Consider the following 15,220-nt stretch of genomic DNA (forward strand, 5'->3'; position numbering starts at 1 on the left):
GCAGTTTGCCAAAGACGAATGGTCTAAAATTCCAGCAGAGAATTGTAAGAAACTCATTGATGGTTACCGGAAGCGGTTAGTCGCAGTTATTTTGGCTAAAGGTTGCGCAACCAAGTATTAGGCTGAGGGTGCCAATACTTTTGTCTGGCCCATTTTTGGAGTTTTGTGTGAAATGATCAATGTTTTGCTTTTTGCTTTATTCTCTTTTGTGTTTTTTCATTTAAGACAAATTAAATGAAGATAATAATACCAAAGAATTTGTGTTTGCAATCATTTTCAGGAAGAAACGGAGTATTATCTGACAAAATTGCAGGGGTGTCAATACTTTTGGCCACAACTGTATATGGAGGACTATGGGGGTTTTTATACTAAACAAGCAAAATGCAGCATATTCATCGAGTGAATGGATTGTTTATGTCAGAACAAAAATCATTGATCTCAGCAGCACATCGCCGGTGTAAACTGTAGATGTGCTGTTGATTACATGATACTGTATGGGGACAGATTGATCTATAAGTGATTGTTCTGTTCCCATCATTCTTTCTCAGTTGGTATAAAGAGGCCGAGAAACAAGAGTCGAACGACTTCAATATTGTCGATCACACTCGTTTAGTTCCCTGAACTCTGCGCATGTAAATACAACAGAAATGCTTCTGTGTGATGTGCAATATGCTAGCATTTGGGACCCCATTTTAAACTTTTGCCTAGTGCCCCACTTTGCCTAAATCCGGCCCTGGTCACCGGTGGGCAGAATTCTGGCGCGATTGCCGGAAGTGCTTGTTAAATGCTGCTGTCAATGTTTGAAAGCTGCATTTAACAGGTTAATGGCCGTGGGTGGATCGCAATTCCACCTGCAGCTATTGCGGGCACATGTCAGAAGTTCAAAACAGCTGACATGTCCTGGGAAAGATGTGGGCTCACCGCCGAAGCCCACATCAAAGGGAGGGAGTCCGAGATTGGAGTACTATTACACCTGATGTCGGAAAGGGGTTAAGTATATCCATAAAATAGACCCTGAATGTGTATAATATTTTGACAGATGGCATAAAAGGTTTTAATTTGATGGTAAATTCTGTTTGATGAAATGTGAAAATTTGGTGGAAGAAATGGGAAAGTGTAATCAGAAAGAAAAAAGAAAGTATGGGCTTACAAGTGCAAAAAAATGTCATGCACAAAAAGAAAATAGCAGACATGCAAAAATATTATAAAGACAAAATAAGCTAAAAAGGGACAAGTGTTTGTAAATCAGGATGAGTGTGATATGTTCCTCACACAGAAAGTATTGAATAAAGAACTGAGTTACAAGAGGTAGGGGTGGAAGTAGATGTACAGGAAGAAGTATGGGAGAGTGAGACACACCATCTTGTTGGCATTACAGGAAGATTGGGCATTTTGCCCTGACACACAAGAGTCCAGACGGATAAACTCCATGACTAGACAGGCCTTCTATAAAAAAAATATTGTACCCACTAAACCAGGCCCACCCGCTGGGCCAGCGGCTCTGAGCTTCAAAATCGGCCACCGACACTTTAAATCTTCTGCACAGGGCCTGGTGCATGCATACTCTCTCGGTGCACATACTGACCAGGGCTGCGGCGTCCCATGTTAGCTTGTGAGTGCGGCCCTCGTCAGTGTGGCAAGCAGGAGAGCGTGCACCAGGGCCTGTGCAGAAGTATGAAAAGCCCGCCGCCGCGCGCACAGGACACCTGATAGGTACCGGATCGGATGCTAGAGGCTGAGTCGCGCTGCTGGGGAGTGACTGTGAGGTAAGTATACAAAGCTTCTTTTTTTTCCGTACAAATTGATGGGTGAGGGGGGAGGAGCAGGAATTGTACATGATGATGGGGTAAGGAGTAAGGGGGACTGCACATGATGGGAGGTTAAAGGGGGACTGCACATGATGGTGGAAGAAGTAAGGGGGACTGCACATGATGATGGGGGTTAAAGGGGGACTGCACATGATGATTTGGGGGGTTAAAGGGGGACTGCACATGATGATGGGGGGTTAAAGGGGGATGCACATGATGATGGGGGAAGGAGTAAGGGGGACTGCACATGATGGGAGGTTAAAGGGGGACTGCACATGATGGGGGAAGAAGTAAGGGGGACTGCACATAGAATCATAGAATCATAGAATCGTAGAGTTGGAAGGGACCTCCTGGGCCATCTGGTCCAACCCCCTGCTCAAAGCAGGATTCGCTAAATCATCCCAGTCAGATGTCTGTCCAGCCTCTGTTTGAAGACTTCCATTGAAGGAGAACTCACCACTTCTTGTGGCAGCTTGTTCCACTCATTGATCACTAACTGTCAAAAAGTATATTCTAATATCTAATCTGTGTCTCCTCCCATTCAGTTTCATCCCATTGCTTCTAGTCTTTCCTTGTGCAAATGACAATAAAGTTGATCCTTCTACAATGTGACAGCCCTTTAGATATTTATAGACAGCTATTAAGTCTCCTCTCAGTCTTCTCTTTTGCAAACTAAACATTCCCAAATCCTGCAACCTTTCCTCATAAGACAGGGTTTGCAGACCGGTCACCATTCTGGTCGCTCTTTTCTGAACTTGCTCCAGTTTGTTGATGTCTTTTTTAAAACGTGGTGCCCAAAACTGGACACAATATTCCAGATGAGGTCTCACCAAAGAGGAGTAGAGGGAAATAATGACTTCACGTGATCTAGACTGTTGCTTCTGTTAATACATCCTAGAACTGCATTTGCGTTTTTTGCTGCTGCATCACACTGTTGACTCATATTCAGTCTGTGATCTATTAGTATACCAAAGTCTTTTTCACATGTGCTGTTGCTTAGCCCTATTCCTCCCATTCTGTATATGCTTTTTTCATTTTTATTGCCCAGATGTAGTACTTTGCATTTTTCCCTATTAAAAACCATTCTGTTAGTTGCTGCCCTCTTCTCCAGTTTATTTATATCTTTTTGAATCCTTTCTCTCTCTTCTGTAGTATTAGCTATCCCTCCTAGCTTTGTGTCATCAGCAAATTTAATCAGTTTACCCTCAATTCCTTCATCTAAATCGTTGATAAAGATGTTGAACAATACAGGGCCCAGGACAGAGCCCTGTGGTACCCCACTTGAGACATTCTTCCAACTGGATGTGCAGCCATTTATGACCACTCTTTGGGTCCGATCACTAAGCCAGTTATGAATCCACCTAACAGTTGCCTTGTCCATTCCATACTTAGTCATTTTTTCAATAAGGATTGTATGAGATACTTTGTCAAATGCTTTGCTGAAGTCAAGTTATACTATATCTACAGCATTTCCTTGATCCACCCAATCAGTGATTCGGTCATAGAAGGAAATTAAGTTAGTCTGACATGACTTATTAGTTACACCCATGCGGATTCTGTTTAATCACTTCATTCTTATCCAGGTACTGACATACATGTTGTTTAATAATTTGTTCAAAGATCTTTCCTGGTATAGAAGTCAGACTCACCGGCCTATAGTTGCCTGGGTCCACCTTCTTCCCTTTTTTGAAGATAGGAACAACATTTGCTCTTCTCCAGTCTTCTGGGACTTCTCCTGTTCTCCAAGAATTTTCAAATATTATGGAGAGGGGTTCAAAAATTTCTTCTGCTATCTCCTTCAGTACTCTGGGGTGTAATTCATCTGGACCTGGAGACTTGAATTCATTTAGGTTAGCTAAGTGTTTCCTCACTATCTTTCTATTTATAGATATCCTGGATTCTTCTATTCCCTTAATAGGACAGTGAAGAACAGTTGATGTTACATTTCCTTTCTGAGAGAAAACAGATGCAAAATAGGAATTTAAAAGTTCGGCCTTCTCAACATCCTGTCTTACTATTTCAACATTTTCATCCTGTAAAAATCCTATAGCATCTTTGACTTTTCTTTTACTTTTGACATATCCCCAAAATCCTTTATTATTGCTTTTGACATCTCTTGCAAGCCTCAATTCATTGTCAGCTTTAGCTAATCTGATTTGTGCCCTGCAGGTTCTGCAGACAGCATTATATTCTTCTTTAGAAATGCCTCCCTCTTTCCATTTTATAAACATTTTTTTCTTCCTTTTTAGCATGTGCTTAAGTTCTGTGTTCATCCATCCTGGTTTCCTTAAATGCTTCCTATTCTTCCCTCTTTTCGGAATTGTTAACAATTGTGCTTTGAGAATTTCATTTTTCAAGATTTCCCATCCTTCCTGGACATTTTTGTCTTTAAGGATATCCAGCCATTGGATCCCTCCAATTCGCTTTCTGAATCCCTTAAAATCTGCTTTTCTGAAATCTAACCTTGACATCTGAGTCTTCACAGGTCTTCCTCCTCTAGTTATCCAAAATTCTAAAATAGCATGGTCGCTACCTCCTAGGGTCCCAGACACTTTTACCTCCTCAACCATTTCTTCCCTGTTTATAAGGATTAGATCCAAGGTAGCAGTTCCCCTTGTTTTCTCCCCTACCTTTTGGAAGATAAAGTTGTCAGCAAGAGAGGATAAGAATTTCCTTGACCTGTTAGTTTTGCCTGAGAGAGATTCCCAACAAATGTCTGGATAGTTGAAATCTCCCATGACAACTATGTCATATTTTTTGGAGAACTTGGCCATTTGATGCACATGCACATGATGATGGGGGAAGGAGTAAGGGGGACTGCAAATGATGATGGGGTTAAAAGGGGACTGCACATGATGATTTGGGGGGTTAAAGGGGGACTGCACATGATGATTTGTGGGGGTTAAAGGTGGACTGCACATGATGACATGGAGGGGTTAAAGTGGGGCTGCACATGATGACGGGGAAGGAGTAAGGGGACTGCACATAATGATGTGGGTTAAGGGGGACTGCACATGATGATGTGGGGGGTTAAAGGGGTACTGCACATGATGATGTGGGGGATAAAGGGGGACTGCACATGATAATGTGGGGAAGGAGTAAAGGGGACTGCACATGATGAAATGGGGGGAGGAGGACTGCACATGATGAAGTGGGGGAGGGGACAGGAGACGGCAAATGATGAGTTGAAAGTGAGGGAAGAGGGTCAGCAATTGAATTGAAGGTGGGGGTGGGGAGAGCAAATGATCTGGGGAGAGAGAAAATAGTAATAAATTTTGAGGTTGGGGGAGTAAATGATGTATTGACTGTGGAGGGAGAGCAGTTGATAATGAATAGAGGGTGGGAGTGGAAGAGAGAGAAGACATGACAATGAATTGCGGCAGAAAGGACATGTAAATATAATGAGTCGGGGGAGCGGGAGGTACATAGTGGGGGCGTTGAGTATGCAGTGACTGGTTATGAATTGGGGGAAAGAGTACAGGTGCTAATTAATTTATCTATTTATTAGGTGGGAAAAGTGGCTATGTATAGCTAGCAGGGGCTCAGTGGCATATTATAATTTATATTTGGAATGGTGGGTTGCATAATAATCAATTATGTATTAATGGTGGGTGCATATCTGTATTCAGATGTGTAGTATAGAAGAAAGGGAAAAAGTGGGGAATGTGCTCTGGAAGCGGTGCTCTAGGTAACTATGTGTTATTTTATACAGAGACGAGTCCTGGCTGGAAGAAGAGATGGTGGTCTGCGCTGCATGAAAAGGAAAAGCAAAGATGAAGGACTTCAGCTAGAGATGTCACTGGTGAGTCAGTGTGTTAACTGTACACTGACCCATACACTGTATACTCTGTACAGAGCTCGTGTGTATAATGTCACGAGTGATCACTATATTATCTGTACACTGACACTGTATACAGAGGTCCTGTGTATAATGTTACTGGTGAACCTGTACACAATATGCAGAGCTCCTGTGTATCATGTCACCAGTGATCACTGTATTACCTGTACACTGACACTGTATACTATGTACAGAGCTCCTGTGTATAATGGCACTGGTGATCACTAGAGTTGAGCGATACCGTCCGATACTTCAAAGTATCGTATCGGATGGTATCGGCCGATCTTTAAAAAAAGTATCGGTATCGCCGATTCCGATACCGGAAGTCCCATTCAAGTCTATGGGACTTCCGGTATCGGAATAAGAAAAACCCTTTCCTGCCCTTGTACAGCCTCTCTGGGGTCTGTACGGGCCTTTCGGGGGGCTGTGCCGGCCTGCCAGGGGGTCTGTGCAGGCTCCGGTGGTCTGTGCCGGCCTGCCGGTGGTCTGTGCAGGCTCCGGGGGGCTGTGCCGGCCTGCCGGGGGGCTGTGCCGGCCTGCCGGGGGGCTGTGCCGGCCTGCCGGGGGGCTGTGCCGGCCTGCCGGGGGGCTGTGCCGGCCTGCCGGGGGGCTGTGCAGGCTCCGGGGGGCTGTGCCGGCCTGCCGGGGGGCTGTGCCGGCCTGCCGGTGGTCTGTGCAGGCTCCGGGGGTCTGTGCAGGCATCGTCCGATGGGACTACAAGTCCCATCGGGCGATGCCTGCTACCATGACAGTGATTGACACATTAGCCAATGATGGGACAGTAGTAGTCCCATCATCCGGCTAATGTGTTAAATGTAAAAAAAAAAAAAAAAAAAAAATTACATGCTACATACATACAACATGCATACTACATACATGCTACATTCATACTACATACTACATACATGCTACATTCATACTACATAAATACTACATGCAACATACATACTACATATATACTACATGCATACTACATACATACTGCATGCTACATACATACCACATATATACTACATACATACTACATGCATGCTACATGCTACATACATAACACATATACTACATGCATGCTACATACATACTACATGCTACATACTACATATATACTACATGCATGCTACATACTACATGCTACATACATACTACATGCATGCTACATACATACTACATACATACTACATATATACTACATGCATGCTACATACATACTACATGCTACATACTACATGCATGCTACATACATACTACATGCTACATACTACATATATACTACATGCATGCTACATACATACTACATACATACTACATATATACTACATGCATGCTACATACTACATGCTACATACATACTACATATATACTACATGCATGCTACATACTACATGCTACATACATACTACATATATACTACATTCATACTACATACATACTACATACATACTACATACATACTACATACATACTACATGCATGCTACATACATACCACATACATACTACATGCTACATACATACCACATATATACTACATACATACAATACATTCATACAATACATACATAGACATACAGTACATATAACATAGAGTAACATACTTACCAATACTTGTCACATTGTTCCCCGAAGCCATTGTCTATTCCGGGATAAATATTAACATAACAAACCACAAAAATACTCACCCACGATCCGAAGCAGTCCACGAGTGTGTCCCACGACGATCTTGGGTAGAGAACGGCAGCATCAGATGATGCTGCCGTTCTCTACGGGCTGTAGGAATCCAATGACGGAAGGTAGGTATCCTTCCGCACTGTATTCCTCCGCCACTTAAAAAAAAAAAAGTCCCTAGTCTCACTTTATGCCATTGCTGTGTGGGAAATTCCCACACAGCAATGGCATAAAGTGAGACTAGGGACTTTTTTTTTTTTTAAGTGGCGGAGGAATACAGTGCGGAAGGATACCTACCTTCCGTCATTGGATTCCTACAGCCCGTAGAGAACGGCAGCATCATCTGATGCTGCAGTTCTCTACCCAAGATCGTCGTGGGACACACTCGTGGACTGCTTCGGATCGTGGGTGAGTATTTTTGTGGTTTGTTATGTTAATATTTATCCCGGAATAGACAATGGCTTCGGGGAACAATGTGACAAGTATTGGTAAGTATGTTACTCTATGTTATATGTACTGTATGTCTATGTATGTATTGTATGAATGTATTGTATGTATGTAGTATATATGTGGTATGTATGTAGCATGTAGTATGTATGTGGTATGTATGTAGCATGCATGTAGTATGTATGTAGCATGCATGTAGCATGCATGTAGTATGTATGTAGTATGTATGTAGTATGTATGTAGTATGTATGTAGCATGTATGTAGCATGCAGTATGTATGTAGTATATATGTAGTATGTATGTAGTATATATGTAGTATGTAGTATGTATGTAGCATGCATGTAGTATATATGTAGTATGTATGTAGCATGCATGTAGTATGTATGTAGCATGTAGTATATATGTAGCATGCAGCATGTATGTAGTATGTATGTAGTATATATGTAGTATGCATGTAGTATGTATGTAGTATGTATGTAGCATGCAGTATGTATGTAGCATGTATGTAGTATGTATGTAGTATATATGTAGTATGTATGTAGCATGCATGTAGTATGTATGTAGTATGTATGTAGCATGCAGTATGTAGCATGTATGTAGTATGTATGTAGTATGTATGTATGTAGTATGTATGTAGCATGCAGTATGTATGTAGCATGTATGTAGTATGTATGTAGTATATATGTAGTATGTATGTAGTATGTATGTAGTATGTATGTAGCATGCAGTATGTATGTAGCATGTATGTAGTATGTATGTAGTATATATGTAGCATGCATGTAGTATGTATGTAGCATGCATGTAGTATTTTTTTTTTTTTTTTTTTTAACATTTAACACATTAGCCGGATGATGGGACTACTACTGTCCCATCATTGGCTAATGTGTCAATCACTGTCATGGTAGCAGGCATCGCCCGATGGGACTTGTAGTCCCATCGGACGATGCTTGCACAGACCCCCGGACATCAGCACAGCCCCCCGGCAGGCCGGCACAGCCCCCCGGCAGGCCGGTACAGACCCCCACAGGGTGCACAGACCACCGGCAGGCCGGCACAGCCCCCCGGCAGGCCGGTACAGACCCCGGGCAGTCCACACAGCCCCCCGGCAGGCCGGCACAGCCCCCCGGCAGGCCGGCAGAGACCCCCGGAAGGCCCGAAATGACGGCGCATCATGATGCGCACACACCGCGCATCATGATGACGTCAGGCCGTCAATCAACTGAACTTCCGATTCCGATGCCGAATTCCGATATTGAAAAAATATCGGAAGTCGGTATCGGAATTCCGATACAGCAAGTATCGGCCGATACCCGATACTTGCGGTATCGGAATGCTCAACACTAGTGATCACTGTATTACCTGTACACTGACAGTAAATACAGAGTTCTTGTGCATAATGTCACTTAGTATTGTGTTTTTTTTTTATTAATGATCAGTATTGTATTCAGTCACTATGTTGTGGTAATATGTGGTTTGGTCATGGTGTGATGGCATTTGTCCCTTGTATATGGTATTATATGGTAAAGTGCTGTGGAATATGTCGGCGCTATAGAAATAAATTTTTTATTATTATTAATATAGGTCACTATGTGGTGATAATATGTGGTCTAGTCACGGTGTGACGGTATTTGTCCCTTGTATGTCATGTATGTTGTATTAATGGTCATTTAACTGACTCATTCCCTTAAAGAAAAATACATAAAAATATAATTATATTTTTAATAGGTTAGAGTAGAGTAGGGTACGGCCATAAGAGTCTACCGTGTCGTGGTGGCGGCTTAAAAATTCTTTTGGCCAGAACAAAATTCTGTTGCCTATGTATGTGATCTGATGTTTGATGGGAATTGTTAATGTCTGATTGATGAGAACATGGTGGAGAAGTTGAGTTTTTCCAAGAGTGAGCGGTGGGACTGTGGAAGGTTCGAAGAGTGGAGGTGGAGCTGGGGTAGAGTCTGGGCGGAGTCTCAAGAGGGCCCGAAAATTTTGCCAGTATGGGGCCCCGAAATTCCTAGTGGCAGCCCTACTGCTCAGTTCCACTTTTCCTGTCCTGTATATATACAATGCACTGTACCACTCCTGTCTTGTTGTTGGAGAGGTGACATTGGTCTTTCGGAGGGTTAATATTGGTTTATTATTTTCAGGAATACTATGGGAAAACAAAAAATACCTTATTTTTCGGACTATAAGACACATTTTTTTCCTCCTGAAATGTGGAGGAAAATGGGGGGGTGTCTTATAGTCCAGATGAACCGGCTCTAGCTGTGATGGGAAGGTGGGGGAGCGACATCAGCGGAGCAGTGGGTTACAGAGGCAGGAGCCAGCTGCTGTGGCTAACTCCAGTGCCCGCTGCTAAACAGAAATTAATTTTCACTGCATTCCACCCCCATGATGAGGGCAATGAATATTAATGAATATTAATTTCATTATAGCTTCCTGATATGATAAGCCCACATCCCGGTTCTGGTGTGATTGGTCCCATCCTTATTCTGGTATGATTGGCCCCAACCTCCATCCTGGTATGCATGGCCCCAATCTTATCCTGATATGATTGGTCCCATCCTTTCCTTATCCTGGTATGTATGGCACCATCAGAAAAGACTAAAAAAAACAAACCATCCATTACACTTACCTTCCCTCACAGCGTCCTGCTTCATTGCCAGCAGCTGCTAAATGCTTGTAAGCAGCGCATGGCAGGTATGTCATGCGCTGCTTGCAAGCCGAAGAGCAGCTGCCAGAATACTCAGTGCTCTCTGCACGCCGGGACTGTTCATCGCAGCAAGAGGTGAGTATTCATTGCTCTTTAGTAGCGCGCAGTGTCAGCCGGAGCATTCCCGCTGCGGCCGGCGGTCATGTGTGTCGATACTTAAGAGAAATGAAATCTCTTAAGTATCGGCACACATGACCGCCGGCCGCAGCAGGAAGGTTTCCGCTGAGACTATGCGCGCTACTGAAGAACAATGAATACTCACTGCTCTCTGCGATGAACAGTCCCGGCGTGCAGAGAGCACTGAGATTCCGGCAGCTGCCCTTCGGCTTGCAAGCAGCACATTACATCCCTGCTACTAGGACGAGATGGGACCCTGCATACCAGGATAGGGATGGGCCCCGCATACCAGAATAGGATGGCGCCCTGCATGTTAGGACGAGATGGGGACCCTGCATACCAGTATACTGTAGGGATGAGGGGGATTATTCCTGCCAGGTTAGGGATGAGGTGGCCATGCATACCAGGCCAGGGATGAGGAGGTATGCATGATCTCCCCCATGATCCTGAGAATCGGCGCTCTAAAGAAGAGGTCAATCATGCGCACATGGCTCTTCAAATAACGCCTTTAAGAGGAGTGTTGAAAGGCACAACAAAGTATAGCAAAATCCACTGATCGGGTGTTGGGGGAGTATTATAGTATGTGGGCTGGTGGGGTTTGTGTGGCAGGGCTGCTTTTTTGTCCCAGTCCGGCCCTGCCCTAAACAAAAAACAGTACATCTAATAAGGAAAATAGAATTACCATCACAAGTCTTCTGGCAAGAAAAAGAAAGCAAGAACCCTGAGGAAATACTAAATTTGGCTGAAATAGAAATGCGTTTACAAACAGTTTCATATCCAAAAGTAACCTTTCTCTTGGGAAGCCAGAGGAGAAACTCACCATTGGATTATCTGCTGCCTGTATAGTGGTAAACAGAGCAAATAGTAAGGCACACAGAGAACCATTGTCTACACCAGTGCAACTACGGGACCCAGTACAGGTAAAAGTGCAACTGCACAGATCATATTGTCAACTGTGTGTCCCTGTAATTTATTTGGAGGAGATATGATGCAAGTCCTGAGCCTGGGAATAATTCCCACTGCTAAGGGACTCCATGTAAAATCCATGGCTGAGACAATGCAGAAGCCAAAGGGAAGGAAAGTCCAGCTCTAGATAAAATCAATGCTTTTATTTGCAGAAAAATGCTTTTATTTGCAGAAAAAAATATTATAAAAAATTCATCCTTGACATGGGGGGATAGGAGAGGGGGTAGAAGGCAATGCAACGTGTTTCGAACGCAACTCCAGCGCTCTTTGTCACAGCATCCATTGCGGAGTGTGGTCAACCTCTAACTTCATTAACTTTGCAATGAAAGCAGTGTCAAACAAAACCAGAGTTGCGTTCGAAACGTCCTCCATTGCCATCTACTGGTCGTCCCTCTCTCTCCTATTCTCCCACGTGAAGGACAACTTTTTTATAATAATTTTCTCTAAAAATAAATGCATTGGTTTTATCTGGAGCTGGTCTTTCTTTCCCTTTGGCTTCTGCATTTCTCATGTCTGGTCAGGACGATGCCCGGGCTCCACACATGAACCACAGCAGTTAAGCTAGCATCTTTTCTTTTTGCATGGCTGAGACAATGGTGGTTTAAGGATTTTGGGAACCCAGACACTACTATAGTCTGGAACTGATAACTATAAAGCCATCCTCAGTTATGGAGGTCTTAAACAATCAAAAGCCAAGGGGTACCCAAGTGCAGACTTCTACACTCCACATCCTAGGTACTACAAGTATCTCAAGGGCCCTGATATATAATAAAATAATAGTTTTTTTATGAACCATGCTCTAGGCTATTCATAGATACCCTCTACTGGGATAAAATGGGAAACTGTGCCACCAACTGCAAATTGTCAGACCAAATGAGAAAACTCTTTAGATGTACTAGGGAAATTATGGGAATTTTTGAGTGCTTTTGTAAGGCCACGTTCACACGTTCAGTATTTGGTCAATATTTTACATCAGTATTTGTAACCCAAAACCAGGAGTGGGTGAAAAATGCAGAAGTGGTGACGTTTTTCTATTATACTTTTCCTCTGATTATTCCATTCCTGGTTTTGACTACAAATACTGATGTAAAATACTGACCGTGTGAATGTGGCCTAAAAGAGTGTAAAGGATGTCATCAATTGGAGAATTTGGGTGATGGGTTAGGATACAATTACAATTTGCAGGTATACTCAAAAGTACTGAATTGTAACACTATTTCTAAACCCTGTGTCAACCTGCAGAAAGGTATAGAAAGTAAGTGAGAAACACTAATTCTTTCCCCAGAGTAGGAGGAAGAGTTGATTGCATACCCAGAATCTTTGTGGTCTACAGGGCCTGCAGACGTTGGATTTGTAAAAGCAATAACACCAAAAAACACTTTTTGACCCCACAAAAGACACTCTTCCCTTAAAACTGAAGCAAAAGAAGGTATAGAGCCCTTCATACAGAACCTTCTCCAGGTAGGAGTGATCATGACCTGTCCCAGCTCACCATGTAACACATCCTTGCTTCCAGTCAGGAAAGTACCCCCATCTGCATGTCATCACCCATCACAGGTATTAGCTTGAAGCCATCTTACAAGTGCACGTGCTGGCCTTTTAAGAACAGGGCAGTGCGTTTGCATGCCCTAGGCGCGCTGCCGGGACTCAGGATTAGAATGGAAGCAGGGAGCACATCGGGGACCATGCCATACGGCCGGGGAGGTGAGTATGCTGGCACCCCTGCATGGAGGGGGAAAGGGAACCATGCAGGGGTGCTGTAAAGAGCGTTACAGTACCCCCTTTTGCCCCCATTTCTTCAAGCTCACGAGGACACTTTGCAGAGACGTTGGAGGCCGACACTTCTTTACGGACTCCCACGACTTCTCTTCAAGCCACAACTTCTCCTGTCCACTAGAAGAAAAGTGACAAGTCTCAATATCTTCATGACTAGGATGCTTTTCTCCATCAAGCTATCCTGAGCATAGGACGAATCGGGCGTAGTAACAGGAACTTGGCACTGGGACGTCTCTCTCCTTACGTTGAAATCAGCTACCACTCTGGAGGATTCAAGGATCAACTGGAGTTCCTCCGCCTGGTTGGTGGACTGCAAAGACATGGAGAGTGTCACCGCCTTGATGTTCTCTTCAACTGACCACCTAAAAACTGAAGATACCTCCTCTGGGCCCATCTTCAGGTTAATCTCCAAGATGACATGTCCTCAAGGTGGGGGGGGTTCCTGGGAGCAGATCTCTGGGACAATCGTTGGGACTGTGTGGGGACAACGCCAGCACAAATTGAGTCGGCGACAAACAGACTTGATGGAGAAGATGGCGACATTGTTGACTGACCTGGATGTATGGAGACCAAACATCTCTTGTAACTCAACTGTCCCCAATAAAGCACTACCCGGGGTTTCCAGACTATAATGGGCACTTAAGTTCTCAGTTCTGGATGACCTACTGTATGGTAAAATCAGATAGCACATGGAAGGCGATTTTCTCCATTTACAATGCTCCAATCTTGTGCTCTAGTTGCTCAAAAGTGACTTAACTGTATTTTGGTAGGGCTCGTCCTTTGCCTGACAACATCCTCAACTGATTCTGGAGTTGTTAGACATGAATCTGATGACTCTTCACGGCCTGCAGCAACAACTTTCCCTCCAAACCAAAGCCTCCGTTTGCTACGGATACAGTCACAATCATCGGTGGAGAGGAAATACTCCCGCCAAAGACAGCCTCTTCTACTGGTCCAAGGCTCTGGAGCTTTTTAGAATTCTCAGGACAAAGACCATTGGGATGTTCCAGACAACCGCAGCAATACCGCAATCCCTTCTCACGCAGAGTGCCGGCTGCTGCTCAGCCAGCCAAAAACTGGTGAACATGGATTCTGCATGGGTAGGGTGTAAATTTGTCTCTTTTTGATGAGTCATGTTTTACATAAAGCTCCTTTCTTTTTGATACTGCCTAGTATTTAGCTCTGACAAAACTTTTTTGATCTAGCCATATGCGGATCACATGTGCTTTTTACCTGCAGATTTTCATCTAATGCAACTCTATGAGGAAAATCCTCATATAAAACTCAGAGATCTTGAAAGTGAAACTGACATGTTGCAGATTTAAAACACGCATCACAGGTCAGAAAAAACAGAGTGGGCATGAGATTTCTATAAATCCACTTTGCTGGAAATGTAAAATGCTGCATTTTTGATGCATTGCATCAAAATTCACTGAAAATTCATCACGGTTACACAGCTTTAGAGCACTGATTGGTGAAGGGAAGAGTGCTGTAAGTAGAGTTTGTACCTATCAGACATTTATAGTATATACTTTCCACATGCCATAAATGTCACAGAAGGTAATACTCCTTTAATTTTTAATGCAGCCCCTGGATTGGTTCAGTATGACAATGTGGCCCTTGGACAGAAAAATGTTGTCTACCCCTTGTTCTAAAACCTCTATATAATGCTTAGCATTGAAAGTGCCTTTTAAGATGTGTAAATTGAAGATGCCATAGGCGCTAATGCGCTGATAACAAGCTGAATGACTCTTCTTTTCTTGAGTCCATAGGACACGGCATCCGTGGTTTTCCATTTTAGGGAATTTTTTATTTTTGTTTCACAATTATACAGTCTATGCGAGGGATACCAGTTCACTACTACTCTCATCAGAGATTTACTGACCTGCACAACTCT

This window comes from Dendrobates tinctorius, unplaced genomic scaffold, assembly GCF_039654945.1.
Source record: "Dendrobates tinctorius isolate UK_male_01 unplaced genomic scaffold, ASM3965494v1 ptg000199l, whole genome shotgun sequence".
In the NCBI taxonomy this organism is placed as follows: domain Eukaryota; kingdom Metazoa; phylum Chordata; class Amphibia; order Anura; family Dendrobatidae; genus Dendrobates; species Dendrobates tinctorius.